At 52.2% G+C, this 7,465-nt stretch overlaps 1 pseudogene; it reads left to right on the top strand.

The window, feature by feature from the left end:
• The window catches only part of LOC111956965 (schwannomin-interacting protein 1-like), a 97,605-nt pseudogene that overhangs the window by 1,253 nt on the left and 88,887 nt on the right, over positions 1–7,465 (top strand).

The raw sequence follows: 7,465 nt of genomic DNA, 5'->3' as shown, positions 1-7,465 counted from the left end.
GGAGGAGTGCGTCTTGGGAGGAGTAGGATGAGGTTGTCTCAGAGAGGAGAGGGAGAAGTGCGTCTGGGAGGAGAGGATAGGTTGTCTCAGAGAGGAGAGGAGAAGGTTGGTCTCAGGGAGGATAGGTTGGCTCAGAGGATTGTCTCAGGGAGGAGAAGAGAAGAAGAGAGTGTGTTGGAGGAGGGAAGGAGAGGTTGTCTCGGGAGGAGAGGAGAGGAGAGAGAGAGAGTGTGCCTGGGAGGAGAGGAGGAAGAGGTTTGTCTCGGAGAGGAGGGAGAGAGAGGAGAGGAGAGGAGAGGAGAGGAGGGAGTGGAGGGAGGGGAGGAGAGGAGAGAGTGTGCCTGGAGGAGAGGAGGAGAGGTTGTCCTCGGAGAGGAGAGGAGAGGAGAGGAGAGGAGAGAGAGAGAGAGATGGAGGAGGAGAGGAGAGAGAGGTGTGCCTGGGAGGAGAGGGAGGAGAGGTTGTCTCGGAGGAGGAGAGAGAAGGAGAGAGAGGAGAGAGAGGAGAGGAGAGGAGAGGAGAGGGAGGAGAGAGTGTGCCTGGGAGGAGAGGAGGGAGGTTGTCTCGAGAGAGGAGAGGAGAGGAGAGGAGAGGAAGAGAGAGGAAGAGAGGGAGAGAAGTGTTGCCTCGAGAGAGGAGGAGAGGTTGTTCGAGAAGGAGAGGAGAAGGAGAGGAGAGGAGAGGAGAGGAGGAGAGGAGAGGAGAGAAGTGTGCCTGGGAGGAGAGGAGAGAGTGCGTCAGAGAGGGACTGGAACGGTGCCAAGGAATGAATGTAGAGGAAGGAAGTTCTACTGCGCAGGAGTGTTCTGTGGTTGTTTGTCTCAAACCACAACAGTAATCTCTGTGTGCACTCTTCCCTAAATTCTCTGTTTTGTTTTCTCTCTCTTCCTCTCTCCCCCTCCTCTCTCTCTTCAACCTCTATCTGTATGTCAATATCATAATTTCTCTTTCCAACCTCTCATTCGTTCTTACCTCTATTTATATCTCTTTTTCTCCATTCCTCCTCTCTCCCTCCTTTCTCTCCATCCCTCTTTCTCTCTCCACTGCAGGACTACCGGGAGGATGGCATGGACTTGGGGAGCGACGCCTCCAGTCGCTCCAGCTCCGAGTCCAACTCCAACAAGGTGACACCCTGTTCTCCCTCCTTAGACCTGGCATGCCTGGAGGACTAACAAGTCTCCCCATCCCCGGAACTGGCAACCCTGGATGACTACAAATCCTCCCATCTTTGGAACTGGCAACCTTAGAAGGGGACTACAAATCCTCTCCCTCCCTGGATCTGGCAACCCTGGAGGATGAGGACTATGGGGGTGCTGTTGCTAGCTATGTGCTGCTGCTAGCTGTGTGCTGTTGCTAGCTATGTGCTGCTGCTTGCTGTGTGCTGTTGCTAGCTATGTGCTGCTGCTTGCTGTGTGCTGTTGCTAGCTATATGCTGCTACCAGCTACAGTATGTGCTGCTGCTAGCTATATGCTGCTGCCAGCTACAGTATGTGCTGCTGCTAGCTATGTGCTGCTGCTAGCTATGTGCTGCTTCCAGCTAAAGTATGTGCTGCTGCTAGCTATGTGCTGCTTCCAGCTAAAGTATGTGCTGCTGCTAGCTATGTGCTGCTGCCAGCTGTGTGCTGCTGCTGCCAGTTACAGTATGTGCTGCTGCTAGCTATGTGCTGCTGCTGCCAGCTGTGTGCTGCTGCTGCCAGCTGTGTGCCAGCTGTGTGTTGCTGCTACCAGCTGTGTGCTGCAGCCTGGAGTCCTGACTCCTTCTCAGCTCCCAGTCAGTCTGCAGCTGGAGGAGCATGCTAAAACACTGCAGGGGTGGGCAACTCCAGTCTGGGAGGGACCAGCACTAACACAGCTAAATTGAAGATCCTGATTAGTTGATTACGTTTAATCAGGAGTGTTCGAGCAAAATAAAACCCAGGAACTCCTGTTGTCCTCCCCTGGTCTACGRCCTGTGAGTATGAGGATGTGGCAGGAAACAAGACATGCCTATTAGATGGATCATTTGTTTTGGTGATTTTGTGTTTCGCCCAGCAGAGGGTGCTGTTGCTGTGTCATATGACTCACCTCTGCAGGATTTCAGATCCACAAGTTACATCCAGGTCTGGCACTGGCAGGTTGACAGGCTACATATTGGAGTTGTTTTTTACATGACATCAACCAGGCATAGAGAATGTTGCTTCTGATGAATGTTTTATGGTTGATTGTCAGCTTGTGGTTAGGTGTGGAGAGGGCTGGGCGATGTGGTTATAGAGTATGCTCTAATCTTGTCAAATCTGACACACACACACTGTTTGTTGCCTATTGAGGTCAGCACTTTTGAGTCACTCTTGTTTAAATTTGTGTCTGCTTGAGTTTGTCTATTTGTTTGTTCGTGTTTGTTCGTGTGTGGTCTGAGAGAGAGGAGGAGAGCAGTGAGGCTCCTTTGGCATGCTAACACCCAAGCCACTCCTCTCAGTCCTGACAGACAATAGCTGCTGCTGCTGTCGTTGTGTGACCATCCTGGAGGCCTCTATCTCTAAGGCATGTCTGGAATGTGGGGGGGTGGGAGGGGGAGGGGGGTGACAGAGAGGGAGAAAGGGTGAGAGATGGTATCTCCAGTACCATGCTGTATCTACAGTATGGGTCATCCGCTTGCGTCAATGTTCATTACCTGTGTTCTCTGTGAAGCAGGAAGGTCAGCTCATGGTATTCCACAGGCCTTCTATGGGGGAAGTCTGCCTCCCTCCTTCCACCTAACTCTCTCTCTCTCTGGGATAAGGGGCCGAGCAGAGGTAAGAATGTCAGAGTACTGTAGAGAATAGTAGTGGTTATAGTTGGCGCACGCACACACACACACACACACATACACACGTACACACACACACACTTGCACACACACACATACACACACACACATACATACACACACATACATACACATACACACTTGGTTTGTATAAGGTTTAGTGACACAGGGCCTACTGATAACACCTACAGTTTCCGGACCGTATACTAGGCCATGGAATGGTGATGTCCCTGCGTAGATAAGGAACTGTAAATAGCCGTGTAATCCTGACTGAGTTCGGAGGAGAGAGGAGAGGAGAGACGACGGTTGGACTGAAACAAGCTTATTTCCTGTATGAATTCCAACATCCGGGGGCACTTCTGCTATTCCCCAACATGGGAGTATCATTGCGATTCACAGATTCAGGATACTGTGAGAGGATGAAGACATGTCTTTATTGAGGATGGGAGTGTCTGGTGGGAGAGGAGAGGAGGGAGCTTCTAACATGTTACATTTGAAGACATCCACTCAGGCCACCCACAGCCCAGCCAGACGGAGAGGGAGAGGGGTGGGGGAGGCTGGCATGGATGGGTTTGCGGTCCTCTGAGAGAGCTTCAGAAGATCCTCCAGAACAGCTGGGCTTTTAAGATGGCTGGAGGTAGGGTGTATACTTTATTAATGCAGACAGACAATATGCATTTGTATGTGTTATCTACAGTTTGCCACATCTACATGTGCCAGCTACTTGTACTGAACCTCAGCTACGATAGTAAGACCAGACCCTGGGCCAGTCACGCACACACATCAATCCCTTAGGTGTGTCCGTTTCCTGCTAGCCGGCCTTTCATTGCCATGGCAACCATCTTCACAGTGTTTGCCGGCTGGGAAAGGAAGTGTTGATTAATGTGGCTGGCTGTGTGGAGCTGTGTGGAGCTACAGTATGACCGCCGTTCAGCCTGCCTGCTGCCTGCTGCCTGCTGCCTGCTGCCCATACACCACAGAGCCAGTCAGTCTGTTTCTGCGTGACTCTGTGCTATTGGAACCATGAACCACTGGTGTTAATAGCTGTGTTTAGTTAGGGTGGAAGAGGGGTGTGGTTTCCACTCTCTAATATCTCCCTCCTCCCCCTGGATCTTGGTAAGGAACTAGAAAGGGGAAAGAATTTGAGGTGAGGAGGTCGAGGGGTAAGGTGTGGCGGCACGTGGCGGTCCACTCCACCCAAACCAAAACAATAATGTTATCCTTCATAACCAGGTTAACCAGGTTGAAGAGTCAGTGAAGACCTGTGTGCTTCAGAGGCTGTGAAATCATTTACCTCATAGGAAAGGTACTTTAATACACACGTCTGTATATTTAGTACTGCATTCACATGTGTAAAGGCCTATAGGACACTCATGTCTGAGAAAATATATACATTTATTCAGACACACGAGCACAGATCCAGTCATAGCCTGTGGGTAGACGGTGTGCTCTGTAGTGAAGCTATGTTGTGACATGCAGCGCCCCTCCCATCACTCACATACCAGTGGAAGAGCAGGGAGATAGGGAGGGAGGAGCTCGGCCTGAAGCTACATGTATATAAACCTACACACCAGAGGAGGCTGCTGAGGGGAGGACGGCTCATAATAATGTCTAGAACAGAGCATGTGGAATGGCGTCAAACAAAAATGGCCTCAAACAAACCATGTGTTTGATACCATTCCACTATTTCGCTCCAGCCATTACCACGAGCCAGGCCTCCCCAATTAAGGTGCCACCGACCTCCTGTGGTACACACACAAGTCTGCACGCACACACACATAATGTATTCAGTGCAACATGGCTCAGCATGTGTTCCAACTTCAGTTTTGTGTGACACACATACACACATACACACATACACACAATCATACTTGTACATATTTTCAACAGAATGTGCCTTTGAGCTAAATCACTCAGCATGTATTGCAAGTATCAGCACGAGGCTAGCACAGATAAAAACACTCAACACTTCAACATGCGAACACACATTTCTGTCTGTTTGTATCTCTGCATGTGTAGCAACATATCTCACAGGACTCACATCCGTAGCATATCGCCACACAGCAAAGAAATGCATATGCACACTGACTAATGCTTCCTGGTGAGTTAAAAAAACATGCACATTGACTTGACAACACACCACCCACATCTACCCACATGCACTGATACACACGTTTCTGGCAGGGCAGGCAGCATCAGTGTGTTTCCCTGTCAGGTTTTATCACCGGATCAGAGGAGGGATAAAAATATCAGCATTTACCATTGACCCTGTTAGATCAGCTCTGTGGCTGACTAAAGTAATGGAATGACAACATTACAGGAACGTTTTCCTCAAGCTGTCGCTATCTACCAGCACGCAGGAGAGACAAAGCCTGAATCAACAGAGGAAGAGTGGAACAAGCTGTCCTAGATAAGCTCACATGGCTGAGGAAACAGAAGTATGTAACAGAGATAGTGTGTTGAAGCAAGGGAAGAGAGAGAGGTGCGAGTGAGAGAGACTTGAAGGGTTTGCCTTCTCTCAATCTCTCCTTCTCTTTTTTCTCTCTCAGCCTMTCCCTATGTCTCTCTCTCTGTTTGGACTCTGTGATTATGTGCTTGTTGTTCTGTGTCTGAACCCTGCCCTGAGCGCTCCAGTACTAACCGCTACCCTCAGACTGCAGTCAGCCCTGTGCCACGTTGAGAGAGAGAGAGGCGGGGGGAGAAGATTGTAGGGTAAGAGAAGTTTCTAGTGCAGGCACTCATAGAGGATATATAGAACCACAAGCAAAACACTGGGGAATGATGATAGAGTAGAGGGAAAGATAGAGCGGGGGAAAGAAAGATACTGCCCTCCACCCAACCCCATCCACTATCTACTGCCTCTCTACCCAACCCCGTCCAGTATCTACTGCCTCTACCAACCCAGCCACTCTCTGCTGCCTCTACCCAACCCAATCCACTCTCTGCTGCCTCTACCCAACCCCCATCTACTCTCTGCTGCCCTCCACCCAACCCATCCACTCTCTGCTGTCCTCTATCCAACCCCCATCCACTCTCTGCTGCCCTCCACCCACCCCCACCCACTCTCTCTGCTGCCTCTACCCAACCCCCACCTCTTCTGCTGCCCTCCACCCAACCCCCATCCACTCTCTGCTGCCTCATCCCAACCCCATCCACTCTCTGCTGCCCTCTACCTAAACCCCATCCACTCTCTGCTGCCCTCTACCCAACCCCCACCTACTCTCTTTGCTGCCCTCCCACCCCCACCCATCCACTCTCTGCTGCCCTCTTCTACTAAACCCCATCCACTCTCTGCTGCCCTCTACCCAACCCATCCACTCTCTGCTGCCCTCTACCCAACCCCCACCTATCCTCTGCTGCCCTCTACCCAACCCATCCACTCTCTACTGCCCTCTCACCCAACCCCATCCACTCTCTGCTGTCCTCTACCAACCCCATCTACTCTCTGCTGCCCTCCACAACCCCATTCACTCTCTGCTGCTCTAACCCAACCCCCATCTACTCTCTGCTGCCCTCACCCAACCCCATCCACTCTCTGCTGTCCTCTATCCAACCCCCATCAACTCTCTGCTGCCTCCACCCAACCCATCCACTCTCTGCTGTCCTCTATCCCAACCCCCATCTACTCTCTGCTGCCTCCACCCAACCCCACCCAATCTCTGCTGCCCCTCTACCAACCCCCACCTACTCTCTGCTGCCCCTCACCCACCCCCATCCACTCTCTGCTGCCCTACCAACCCCATCCACTCTTACTGCCTCTACCCTACCCCCTCTCACTCTCTGCTGCCTCTACCCAACCCACCTACTCTCTGCTGCCCTCTACCCCAACCCACCTACCTCTGCTGCCCTCACCACAACCCCATCCACTCTCACTGCTCTTACCAACCCCCATCATTCCTGCTGCCTCTACCCAACCCCATCACTCTCTGCTGCCCTCTACCAACCCCATCCATCTCTAACTGCCTCTACCCAACCCATCCACTCTCTCTGCCCTCTCCCCAACCCCATCCACTCTCTGCTGCCCTCTACCCAACCCATCCACTCTCTGCTGCCCTCTACCCAACCCACTCACTCTCTACTGCCCTCACCCAACCCATCCACTCTCTACTGCCCTCTACGCCAACCCCATCCACTCTCTGCTGCCCTCTACCCAACCCCATCCACTCTCTGCAGCCCTCTACCAACCCCCATCCACTTCTGCAGCCCTCTACCCAACCATCCACTCTCTGCAGCCTCTACCCAACCCCAGCCACTCTCTGCTCCTCTACCCAACCCCTCCACTCTCTGCTGCCTCTTACCCAACCTCCATCCACTCTCTACTGCCCTTCACCCAACCCCATCCTCTCTACTGCCCTCTACCCAACCCCATCCACTCTCTGCTGCCCTCTACCCAACCCCATCCACTCTCTGCAGCCCTCTACCCAACCCCCATCCACTCTCTGCAGCCCTCTACCAACCCCCATCCACTCTCTGCAGCCCTCTACCCAACCCCCAGCCACTCTCTGCTGCCCTCTACCAACCCCATCCCAACCCCACTTCATCTCTCTCTCTCTCTCCATCCCAACCCCACTTCATCTTCTCTCTCTTCTCTCTCTCTCCTCTCTCTCTTCTCTCTCTCTCTCTCTCTCGTCTCTCTCTCTCTTCTCTCTTCTCTCTCTCTCTCTTCTCTCTAACTTCCAT

The sequence above is a fragment of the Salvelinus sp. IW2-2015 genome, linkage group LG4p (genome assembly GCF_002910315.2).
Source record: "Salvelinus sp. IW2-2015 linkage group LG4p, ASM291031v2, whole genome shotgun sequence".
Classification (NCBI taxonomy): domain Eukaryota; kingdom Metazoa; phylum Chordata; class Actinopteri; order Salmoniformes; family Salmonidae; genus Salvelinus; species Salvelinus sp. IW2-2015.
Note: the sequence above shows the minus strand (reverse complement) of the source record. Positions and strands in the feature narration are given on the sequence as shown.